This window comes from Syngnathus scovelli, chromosome 1 (genome assembly GCF_024217435.2).
Source record: "Syngnathus scovelli strain Florida chromosome 1, RoL_Ssco_1.2, whole genome shotgun sequence".
NCBI classification, from domain to species: Eukaryota; Metazoa; Chordata; class Actinopteri; order Syngnathiformes; family Syngnathidae; genus Syngnathus; species Syngnathus scovelli.
Genome location: NC_090847.1, coordinates 14727500 through 14739450, shown reverse-complemented (window position 1 = coordinate 14739450; position 11951 = coordinate 14727500). Strand labels below are relative to the sequence as shown.

The 11951-nt window shown below is 41.7% G+C and overlaps 1 long non-coding RNA gene across 1 annotated transcript; it reads right to left on the bottom strand.

Moving 5' to 3' along the window:
• Positions 1–10483: 10483 nt before the first annotated feature.
• LOC125987230 (uncharacterized) lies at positions 10484–11748 on the bottom strand. Its single transcript, XR_007487928.1, has 2 exons — positions 11687–11748; positions 10484–11109 (listed from the first exon to the last, which is right to left on the bottom strand). It is a non-coding gene; the product is annotated as an uncharacterized lncRNA (long non-coding RNA).
• Between the last annotated feature and the right edge of the window lie 203 nt (positions 11749–11951).

Sequence of the window (11951 nt, the reverse complement as noted above, 5' to 3'; positions counted from 1 at the left end):
ATTGTCCACAGGGGAGCTGACATCTCGCGGAGCTTCTCATAAAAGGCGCCTGCATGTCTTGAGCCCATCAAATTAAAGTGGGAATTATTGGGAAGAGGGCAGGAGGGGCCGAGGGAGCTCTAATTGAGATGTATTTGATTGCGGCCCTGAACAAGAACAGGAAGACTAAGAATAAGTAGCTCCTTGTCTTCTTTATGCGGCTATATGCGGCGGCTGCGCAACACATCCAGCTCCCCAAATTTGCAGCCTTCTTCTTCGTTGTCGTCTTTTTCTCTTTTCTTTTTTTATACAATCGTCGACGCCATCCGTCTTGCGAGCCCGCCAGAAAAGTGTCGAGGCCTCAGAAGGCGAACGTGCCGTGGCAGCGAGCGAGCGAGCGAGGCTCATCCAGGGCCAAATTGTGCGTGTGCGCCAAGAATGTCTTGTGCAATGCAGGAGAACCGTCGCTCATCAAACGCGCGATGGACGCATCCTCTACATGTTGCAATGCAGTTACGACTGAACTCCATCTGCCTACCTCAAATGTAGATGATGTGGAATTGCTTTCAGGACTCATGCAGGAAATGTTTTATGCTGCTTGAGTGCAAACTCTTCACTTCTTAGCGACTTTCCTCGACTGTACCCAGTGGCGTGAAAAGGGTGACGGGTGAGGGGCATCCACCTGTGCGGGGCTATGAATCCCCTACCCCGTCCATGAATATAGGCTACACAAAAATTGTGACTGGCAGTATAATGAAGTTGGCTGGTCAAAAAGCAGATGCATGTGTATTAACAAAGAACATTTTTTTCAGTCTGTATTTAATATGACGCTTTCGGGTGTGCGCAGCCTAGCCACCAGGAGGCAGTACAATGAAAATGTACTTAATATGATCATGTACACCACTTGAACTTGATTAAAATATATTTTAAACCGGTGTAATTTTCTCCTCCTCAAAATGAATAAAATATGTGTTAGGATATATGTAAAGGGCAGCTTGGATCAGTGGAAGAGTGGTCGACTCCCAACCCAGGTTCAGGGGTTTGATCCAGAGCCACTGTCGAAGTTTGTTTAACCAAGATAGTGATATTCCAGTTTCTCCTGATGCTGCGTCATCAGTAGGTAATTGAGGAAGAACCGAAGCGCTTTAAGGGTCTTAACAGGTGGAAAATGGCTATAGAAGTGAATGACCATTTTAGTTTAAGATATTTTAATCATGTGCAATTATACATGTTTAATTTAAGTAATTTCAAAGGCCTTTATCATTCATTTTCAAGACTACTATGACGAAGTACACGGCTGTAATAATACTAATTGCAGGTGATAAAGATAGCATGCCTGTCAGCATTGTTATATTATCTGTTTACATGTTCTGCTGCACCATTAATGTTCAGCTTTCCATTGCTTACAGCACAGCTATTCCATTAGCAGCCCACGGGCCACATGCGGCCCAGAACCAACCCTCGAATGGCCCAGCCTGAGGTCCACCCTGCCTGAATTAAAGTGCATTCAAGCGATGCAGAATATTTTGGTTCACTAAGTTTAAAAAATTCCTACATTGTTTGATACATAAATGCAACACTTGCATAGCCTACACACAAGAGACTCAGGGGATGTCTGTCTGCACTTAATACATTTTTTGATTTGAGCATTTTGTCCATTTGATTCGTAACTGAATTTCCCTGTCTTAAAGCGTTATGACCCGGCAACTATTGGTGCTACAATGGCATTTTGCTTTGTTTGTTAACATTAAGCTAAGAGGACTTTCCAAAGGCAAGGCTTTGTTTAAAATACAGGTATAATTCTCTTTGTTTCATGCTTACTTTGACAGTAAACTTAAACTGGGAGTGGCATTTTAAACAGCTTGATTCCTCTTTTTTAAAAGTATTGTTCACTATGTGCCACTTCTGTCCGTTGTGACATGATTTGAGCACAACATGAAGCACTCTCCTATCAAAATGTTTGCTCTCAGGTCAAACCAAAGAAATCTGCCAAACGTCGGCTTGTACGTCAAAATAATCTCGAGTTGGATCACTTGCATCACAAGGCAGTAGTGTATTAAAAGGTGGATTAAGTCAGGTAAATCCCCACCGCAAACTGAAGTACCAACAACGCAGCCCACTACTGATTAGTACTCACGCTGCTTGCTTCAATGCATATTGCAGGTAGCAAAGGTACTGGTAACCTTTTTTTTCCCAGTTCACATTATTGGCATTAAACACACAGGCCGAGGTTGGCCGCGTGTGCAATGCGCTCAACAAAGGAGCAGCCACGCCTCAGATAAAGGTCTTTAACCTCGGAGTGCGCTGAGTGGCCCTCGCCGCATTAGCTCTTAATGGAAACACAGCACACAGATTAGAATGGGGAGTCTATTAGACACAAAGACCAAGAATGTAGCGGCATATTAAATTAAGACCAGGGTCACATTCAGGTGGCATCAGCGCTATGCGGTACTGTATGGCTGCACTGTGCAGAATGATTCCTGCTAATTCATTAAAAAGTGGTCTCAGGTCTTCTTGATCTTGGGGAAAATGTAATGTTTTTTAGGGGTGCTGAATAGGGTTTCCCCTAAAACTCATTCAGTAATGTCTATTGAAAAGACAAGAGTTTCAGTGAGCAACTAAATCTTTGTCCATTATCCATACATATCTACATGTTCCGGAATATGACCCTCAAGACACCACTTTCACTAATCCACACCCAATATGGTGAACTTGTTTATGATGACAGTATGGAGGGAACTGTCTCAAGGCCCCATGCCTGTAATTAAATTTAACATTTTGGGGAAAAAAATCATTAAAGTTTTGCACTCATTGTGAGTATTTTTTAAAAAGTTTCAAGACTGAGGTGGACCACTTTCCTGGACACTTTCCTTTGAGACGCTTTTGTGATTAAGGGCTGCATAGATAATTTCTCATGGTTTCAGCCCAAATAATTGATCATTATTTCAAGGGGTCTCAAAAGTAAAATAAATAAATACATACACTAAATACAATAAAATAAGATACCAACATCAGTTTCACTAACGCACAGCAACTTGGGTCAACATTGGGTCTAACATTATAAGAAGTACAAAAGGTTTAAAGGAACCATTCCCAATATGAATGAGAAGTCAGCCGTTTTGATAAGAAGCAGCCATTTCAGAACACGTCTTTAGACAAAGTCCAACCGTCACGCAATTGAGCACTAAATTTGAATTAATCTGGTTAGCATCATATTCCAGATTACGCTATTTCGCTACAGTAGAGGCTAAAAAGAACGCCAGTCGACTCTATTGTATCATATTTGATTCAATAATATTTGTATAGGTACCCTTGTGCAGTCCATTCACACACGACCAAGCATTGCATGAACTAAAAGACAACACTGCGCCGGTTGAACTCAATTTCTGACCGGCTGCATGCGGCAGTTGAACGGATCAATACTAGGCAGGCGCGGTTGATACGTGACAATGCAATCATATATGGATGAGCTCACTAGTACAGAATAAAAAATGAGACATGAGTAACTGAGAGAAGTATTACTTGGGGGCACACTTGAGCGTTTCTAACGTGCTAATGGAATAATGCTTTCAGGGGTTATTTCATTATATTAATGTGAATGAGAAGAAGGCAAGGAAATGAGTCCCATCTGTGCTTGTTAACGTTGTGAAAAGAAGAATCAAATATATGTCCGTGCACGCTTGTTACAGATGATCCCCTTTTAATGAAATTGGATGAAGAAGAGGTGAAAAAAAACAAAAAGTATTTCAGAGTTTCTTCTTTTTGCAAATTCAGTCCAAAGCGCAAGAGTACATCATGTTGGAGGACAGTGGACACACCGTCGTATTTGGACAATTCTGTGCCCCCATTAGATGTGCTGTTTAAGCAAAGCTGTAATTACTAGTATAAGTGAGTGCAACGGGGGCGGAGGTAGGTATTTGTGATAGGGCATTTCTTGGGATGACACATCCGAGAATTAATAAAGACCACTGTTTCCGTATTTATTTTGTAATAAACTACAAAGCTTGTGGTGGACAAAGAGTTTTTGCACAGTATTTAAGACTGAAAACAATATCCTCAAATATACACCTTGCTTCAAGTAGATCCCTTCTTTTTTTAACCGCAATGCATTATTAATTTACAACAATTGCCCATCAAAAAGTCCACACGCAAAAAAAATACTTGGCCTCCTCTAAAGTAAATGCCCGGTTTATTTAAACATAAACAGTTGAGTAGATAAAAGCTGATGGTATTTGAGGAAATACGGCAAGCAAGCAGCACGGTGGGTTAAGGGCTACAATGTATGTGATACAAATAAGTAGAAACGTGTCGGTGAACGCATCACGCAGGCAGCGAACGCATCGCAGCTGCCCCCGGCCAATGATGACGGCTCACTAATGAGCACACTGCAGACTTCATCGGCAAGGCCTGGGTTAACTGCGCTTATACATGGAAGCCTTGAAAACAATTGGCCTCCCGTGAGCTTTAACAGTATATCCTCGGATTTAAAAGTCGCTCTCTTTAAAGTTGTACGTGAAAAGCCCTTCAAAGCTCACCACACCCCACGAGAGAGGGGAGCAGCTTTCTTTATAGTCTCAGCATCGACTCGCCGCCGTGAGTCACCAGCCATCGCACCCCTGCCGTCCGCCCCCGCCTGCACCAAAATCCGAATTATTGCCCAAGCCAGGGAGAAAAGCAAGGCAATTAAATTGGCTGCTCGGGAGGATCATTCTGGACTTGGTTAATGAGCGTTCTTTCTTTCTTTCATTCTCATGTCCACTGTGTTCATTTATTCTTTTTTAATTACAGTGATGAAAAGCACACAGGTTACACGTTCTTCTTAAATCCGCCCGTTGATTAGCAGCGCTAAATTAACGAGACGTTTGCATGTCAAATTGGGTGTGATCATACATGATGACATCATTGGCATTTAAACCTTTGCTTTACACAAAACATGCACACCTTCTGTTTCTTCCTTGAACAAGATCGTATCTCATTTCACTTGTATAGCAAGTCACTTTTCCCAACAGCGGTTGTGATAACTAGTCCGTCACCATGTCACCATCGTGTATTGTGTAAAAGCGTAACAAAAGTGAATGTAAAGAAATATTCATTTTTTTATGAAAGGATTCATGTGTTGGATATGTGCCTTCATAGGGCGTGGCCTATCATGATTGATGTCAGAAGTTGGATTTGGTTAGTCAGTGTGTGAGCATCTTTGTGCACTGTGGCCTACAGCACCATCCTTGTAAATCTTTGAATTTGTGTCTCATTCAATAAACATCTGAAAGTGCATCAGAAGTGCATCGTACTCAAGTGGGAGCATATCTGGAGCTTGCTGCTTACTCAAAGTTTGGCTCGCAACACACACAAATCAACATAGTCTGATTCAAATTACTCCTGAGAAGGGACACAAAGTTATATCAGTGAACTGTTTGCTATTCACAGTTTGTTATTTTCAAATTCACACATTTGTGTCAACATAGCACCAAAGTACCCCTGGCTGAGAAGAAATTAGTAATTGGTGTCAAGGAAGTATTGTTGAAGCGATGTAGTTCGACGGAGAGACTAAGACACATGCACAATCATTTCAGAATTTATGTTCCTGTATACCCTCAAAAACACCCTGAACTGGTCACCTATATCCTTTTTAAATAATGCCAAACAAATTTGAAATTTTATGGCACTTGTTTTGAATGGTCTAACAACATACTACAATTACCATTCAATGATGGCACAACACTGCTGAAGAGAAAATCAACATTTAAGTGCAAGAATTCATTTTGAGCATTCTTCTCACAGAAATCAGCACACTCAAAAGCACAATTGACCCATGTTTGCCCTCTAGTGGTGAGTGGTGACATTACAACTCAAAACTACAGTCAATGCATATTCACAGTTGGAACTCTGCAAATTCACTCTATTGATTTCATTATATTTGATCAGAAACTAATGTTATATGAGTTCTATTTAGTTGAGGTCACTTAGTGACAATGGCCTTATGTCGATGTGCACAATGCTGCATTTTTTGTGTGCCCATAAGAAATGTATTTAACATTCATTTATTGAAACAAAATAGATCTTTCGAAAACTTGTGTACGTGTCAACGTAGTCTGAGTCATGTTCCTCGTCATCCAAATCTTGCCCTCCGCCTTCTCCGTTACACCCTCGGATCATTTCAATTTGCATCCCAACTGGCCCTGGGATTCCCTGCCCCAGTTAAAAGGCAGGCTATTTGTTGTGCTCCGCGGTTAATGCCGCACAGAGCTTTAAATACCCATATCAAATCTTGGCGGCTCAACAGATTCAGTTTTGCAAACCTGTATCGAACAGAGGTTCAATCCGCACAGCTTAGAAGTGTACACTCCTTAAATTGCGCGATAAGGTAAAACCAATCACTGGATTAGGCTCTCTGTCAGCGAGGGTGTATTTTCCGGGGGGTTGAAACGGGATAAGCTGCCAGGGTAACGCGATGCTGCTTGAGATCTCTTTTCTCAATCGGAATACGCCGTTGATGGATTTCTGCCGAACGACGTACACTTCCTGTGAAACACAGCTGGAGTTGGATACCACCGACGAAACATCATCTCAGTTTTTTCTTTAAAAATGTTTTTACCATGCGAATGGGCATCGACCACCACCAGAATTTTTTGGGGAGGAAAATTCAGCCCCCTCACACATGAACTTTGATGAGCATGTCTATCATGAGTAGACACACAAATCTGTAAAGGCAGAAAAGGAAGATTCTGATTGCTGTAAAAAAATAGTCAGTTTCACTTAGCTACAGTACGCATAATTTGGTAGACATGTCAATCACCACTAGCCCCACAAAAAATCTCAAGAAGGATGCCTGATAAGACACAGAAAGTCATCTTTTTTGGTTTGAAGCATTTCCAGGGGTCATTCCAAGACAAACTTGGCCTTAAAATGTCAGCCTAGAAATAATCCCCTGTAGCAAGTCTCACTTAGCAACATGAAATTTTGTGGGCAAGTTTGTCACAAGTAACCCCAAGACAAAAAGGCCTCAAAAAAGCCATGCTCAAAAGACACAGTATTGTAGCTATTTCGGTTTACATTGTCCTGGGGTCCTTCATGGAGAAAAAAACGACCGATCATCCAGGTGGGGCTGCAGCGTAACCACACAAACCAACCGAAACCTTGACGTTGGCACGCCATATGGAGCGTTTAAAAGTGCTCAGGAGTGAGGAATCATGGGAGTGTGACGCTCTCTGTGCCGCGCTCCATCTGGCTTGCGAGTTGCGCGGGAGGTTTTGGCCTTCGTGGCAGGTACATAAATAATCAGCTGGCTAAAGTATAGCCTCCAACTTCTGCTTCTGGTCGGGACGTTGCGAGAGCGTCTGGGATGACATCTGAGAGTAGAAACCAACAAAGAAGATGTAGTTCTTCATGTTCTCCCACTTTCACATGAGGCCTGCTTTCCACTGACTGCTGCCAACTCGCAGCTTTGACAGTTGCAGTTGTTGCATCTTTGGGTTCTGCACGAATGCAAAGAAGAGCCATGCGGTGATTGGGTATGTGAACCACGTTGATGACTCCACTGAGGGAGCTCGCAACATGAAATAAGCTATCTCAATGGCATGGATTTCACTTTTTGGATGTTTGGACATCGGATGATCACATGTCAATTACAGCAGTGGCACATATCACACTATGATGAAATATGATTGCCATTCCAATAACACGATGATACTAGCGAGTATGCTACATATTGCGATCGATAATACATTGGATGAAAAGAGATGTCATGGTACTCCCCAGAAAAATCACAATCAACTTGTTGCTAGTCAATTAAATATTTTGATTTTAGGACAATAAAACACAGCAAGTTTCTCCTCTTTTTACAGAAGGCACAAAAACAATAGTTTGATGTTACTCTTTCCCGGAAAGTTATTGTTACACTTGTATTGCATAAATTTGTCAGATGAAAGTAAACTGTTGATGTTGCACTTTCCCCTCAAAAGAATAAAAAAAAAAAGATAGAATTAAAAAAGTGTCAAACTAGCAGGTTTGTTGTGACAAAACATTGACAACAATGTCTAAAGCAGGGACAAGTCACATCTTGACAAGGTTTCCCACCCACCTGCTTAGCAGCTGGTGGTCCACGGGACTCCACTCGCACCAACCAACTGCCCCACCTACTCACACACCATGTTGCCTCGGGTGAAACAAGCACCATTTCTGGCCATTAGATGGTTGCTGTGCTAATCCAGGGATTACCCCCCACCCTGCCACCCCCCAACACGCACGCACGCACGCACGCACGCACGCACACACACACACACACACACACACACACACACACACGCACACACACACACACACACACACACACACACACACACACACCATTTAGAGTCTTCTAGAATTTGTAGACTTTTTTCGACACGCCGAGTTGCGGGTCTACTCTGTCCCGCAGGCACGAGAATTGTTCCTGTTCCAAAAGCTACACTATTCCTTGTGATCATTGTCCAATGTCTTTTCTATTTCAACTTTTATTTGAACTGCAAACTGGGAGCGCCTTTTACCTTGCTCGAACGTGTCTAGTCAGTAATTGGAGCATCACATTTTTATGATTTGTAACAATTTGTAACCATAAAAGCCCCTTTTAATCATGCCATATAAGACACATGATGTCATCACATTGCCACGTTCTGCCCTGTGCAGCAATATGAATCATTTTATTGGGTCAGGGAACTTTGATGCAGCTAAATCATGGACTTATGGTTGTCGTTTTGGTGAAAGTGAGTCACTGCGGTTGAGTGTGTAGCTGAACAACCAATAAAAATATGTTTAATGATACAAGTAGCTCCATTGGACATCAGAGCTGTTCCTCAAACTTTTATGTACGCTTCAATCACATTGTCTGGAAATCGCAAACAGGGCAAAGACAAGACTTATCCCCATTACGAATTATATTTATTAATTTAACCTTTATTCATCCCCGTAAGGCCGATGAGAAAAAAACAGGTTTGCATTTGCAATGACGACCTGGCGTGCAGAGTAGAGCCAAAAAAAAAGGAAAAACCTAACAACTTATAAGAAGTTATTAGAATTATAAAAACCTGATATAATTGAAAGGGCAGATTCAGAATCAGCTAGAAATGTTTACTTTCATCTCTGATTAAAACATTTCATAAAAATATGCAGGCCAGTGTTATTAAAGAGGCTCACTAGCATTTGTTGATATTTTTCTGCACAGTTCAACACATTGTTTCACTCGATTCACAGTCTATTTAATAACATTATTTATTTAATCTTAGTATATACTACCAAATAAAAGTCATTATTTAAGTCTTATTTACAATAAATTGAAGTAATGGAAGATGGTGTTCCCTACAGCATCAACGTCCACACCCTGGATCCAGTCCAAACACCTGGAACAACCAACGTTTTAATGCCAAACCGATAACAACAATAGCAACAATATTGCTGTCATTTGAGAGCAAAACATGCTTGTATTGCCATCCCGTTACCATCCAATCTATTTGGGTGTGAAATTATTTATTTATAAGCATAAAAGCACAATGAGTGACAAAAAATGAGTGCAGAAAGAAAAAGAAGTGCTGAGTATTGATTTGCTAGCCACCCACGAGCTAATGTTGACCCAAGTGGTGGAGATCCATACGGGCTAGTGAGTGCAACATCAGGGATGGGACAGAGTAAATCTAAACATTTGCTTTTGGGGTTGGTCTGGAACAAAATAAGCAGCCGAAAGGAGGTAAGCACGATGGGCGTCTTTTGTGTGTGTTTGCATATGACCAATACACGCATTCACACAAACACACACGCACATACAAATTAAAATATGGCTCAAAGTGTGTAGTGCAGTGTCAGGTGCAGTTTGCCGCAAAGCATGCAGATAATTTATTTTCTCTGCACACATGCACTGGACTGCCACCTATTATGAACATACATGATCTCCCCCAGAGCAAGACAATCATATCGGCATTAAACACACTGAGGTGCTGCTGCTGCTGCTTTTTTTCAATATATCATAAATGATGTTGAGGGAAAAAAAACAGATGGGAACACAGCACAAACAGCGCAGCATGGCGTATAATGCCACCTCATATGAAGCCAGCCGGTGCTATGACAATATTGACATAGCCGTGGTGGGCAAACAAATGTCAGCGCCCCACCAACATATGAAATGCTTAACGTTACCAATTTCAAGCTGTCAATCAACACGAGGAAAATGTGCAAATTAATGGGCAACAATTGATTTCAGACAGATTATGTAAGACCTACTTTCAACACTTGAGTCCATTCGGACGCCTGTTCTTTTTTTGGTCAAATTCATACGTTTTTAGGGAATGTTTTGCTTTATCTTACAAGAGTCAAACTCATATACACCGGGGACTATTTCTTTAACCAATCAGATCTCAGATTCTTCAGCCTAGTCCTACCGATTGGATGGTCAGAGCAAAACTTGTTACGGACAAATTTGATTAGAAAAACATGTTGAAATCTGCACGTTTAATAATAACATCTGACAAGTATGGTGTATTTATGTATTTAAATGTTGCATTTTTCTCATGTTATTAGAAAAAAACATTCTGACGTGCTCCAGATGATGTTTGCGTTACAATTGCATGCTCTTATGTTGTCTTTTTATAGTATTGATGGGTTCTATAATTGATGTCATGGTAGCGATAAGTTGAATTAAGTAAGCTCCTACTAAAGCTCCCAGGTAACAAAAGCCTTTGGTAAAACGTGCCATGTAAATATATATTTTTCAAGGTCATTTTGTACACCGTTATCATCAGGGTGTGGATTCATGCTGTTTCTCTTTCTTCCTAGAAATACTTCCAAGAGGCAGCAGTAGCAGCAGCACTTTGAGATCACCGCCTTTAACAAGGGAACATTCCCATGACCTCTCCCCCACTCCCCTGCGCCTTGGATGCAACTTCCACATCTTTTCTGCTATTAAAGCATCAGGATGGAGGAAAAACAACCGATGGAGGAGCTGGTTTGCGGTCTTTACATCACCTCATTTACAACGCTGAGACTCCCACCCCCCACCTCCACCAGAGCCTCACATAATCAATTAGACGCCGCCAGCCCCCCACCACTCGCTGCCATCGACATCAAACGTCGGCGAGATGCATTTGAAGATCCATGAGGGTCGTCCTGGAGAAGGCAAGGACACATTTAGAGACCTGATGTGCTTCTGCTACTTCACTGCAGACCAAAGATGGATTCAAACAAAGAAGAGCAACACAATAGAGGACGCCCAGCTGACCAATCAAAGGACATTAGCGTGTTTAGCTATGCCTTTTACTGTAGGTGTTCTTCCGCTGCGCTGGGTGGGGAAACAAAAAGGGCATTGTTTCCCCACATTAGGCAGCCGAAAAACCATTAATATCATTATGAGGCAATGGAGTTGAAACAACTTTGTTTTTCTTTCAGAAAAGCAAAACTGACGCTCAGTTTTTTTTTTTTTTAGGATACGGGTGACACAAACATGTCCATTAAAAATAGTTCGAATAATTAATTAAAAAAAATCTGTCATTGTTTTCATTTCGAGGTAATCCAAATTACTTAAATTATTTACCCTGTCACGATCGGAATGGAGCAGGGTGACCAAATGCAGCTTGGACCAGGGTTTATTGAGGAAAAAGGGAGTTGGAATGGAGGATGAAGGGGAACAGACAGACAAACTAACATAACAACCAAACACAACCAACACCATAATAACTTGACTGACCGACAGACTGGATAACTGAAACAGAACTGACCGACAGCGCCGCGAGACAGGAGACATCAATGATCCAACATAGAGTGACACGCAGACAGGACTTAAATACGAGACAGGTAACGAGAGGCAGGTGACTGTGATTAGTACATGGATTGTGAGTTGACACAGGAAGGGAGGGGCGAGTATACAGACGGACAGAAACCATGACAACCTACATATAACACGACCGGGGACGAGTCGTGACATACTGATGGTCAGTTTTCTTTTTAGAATA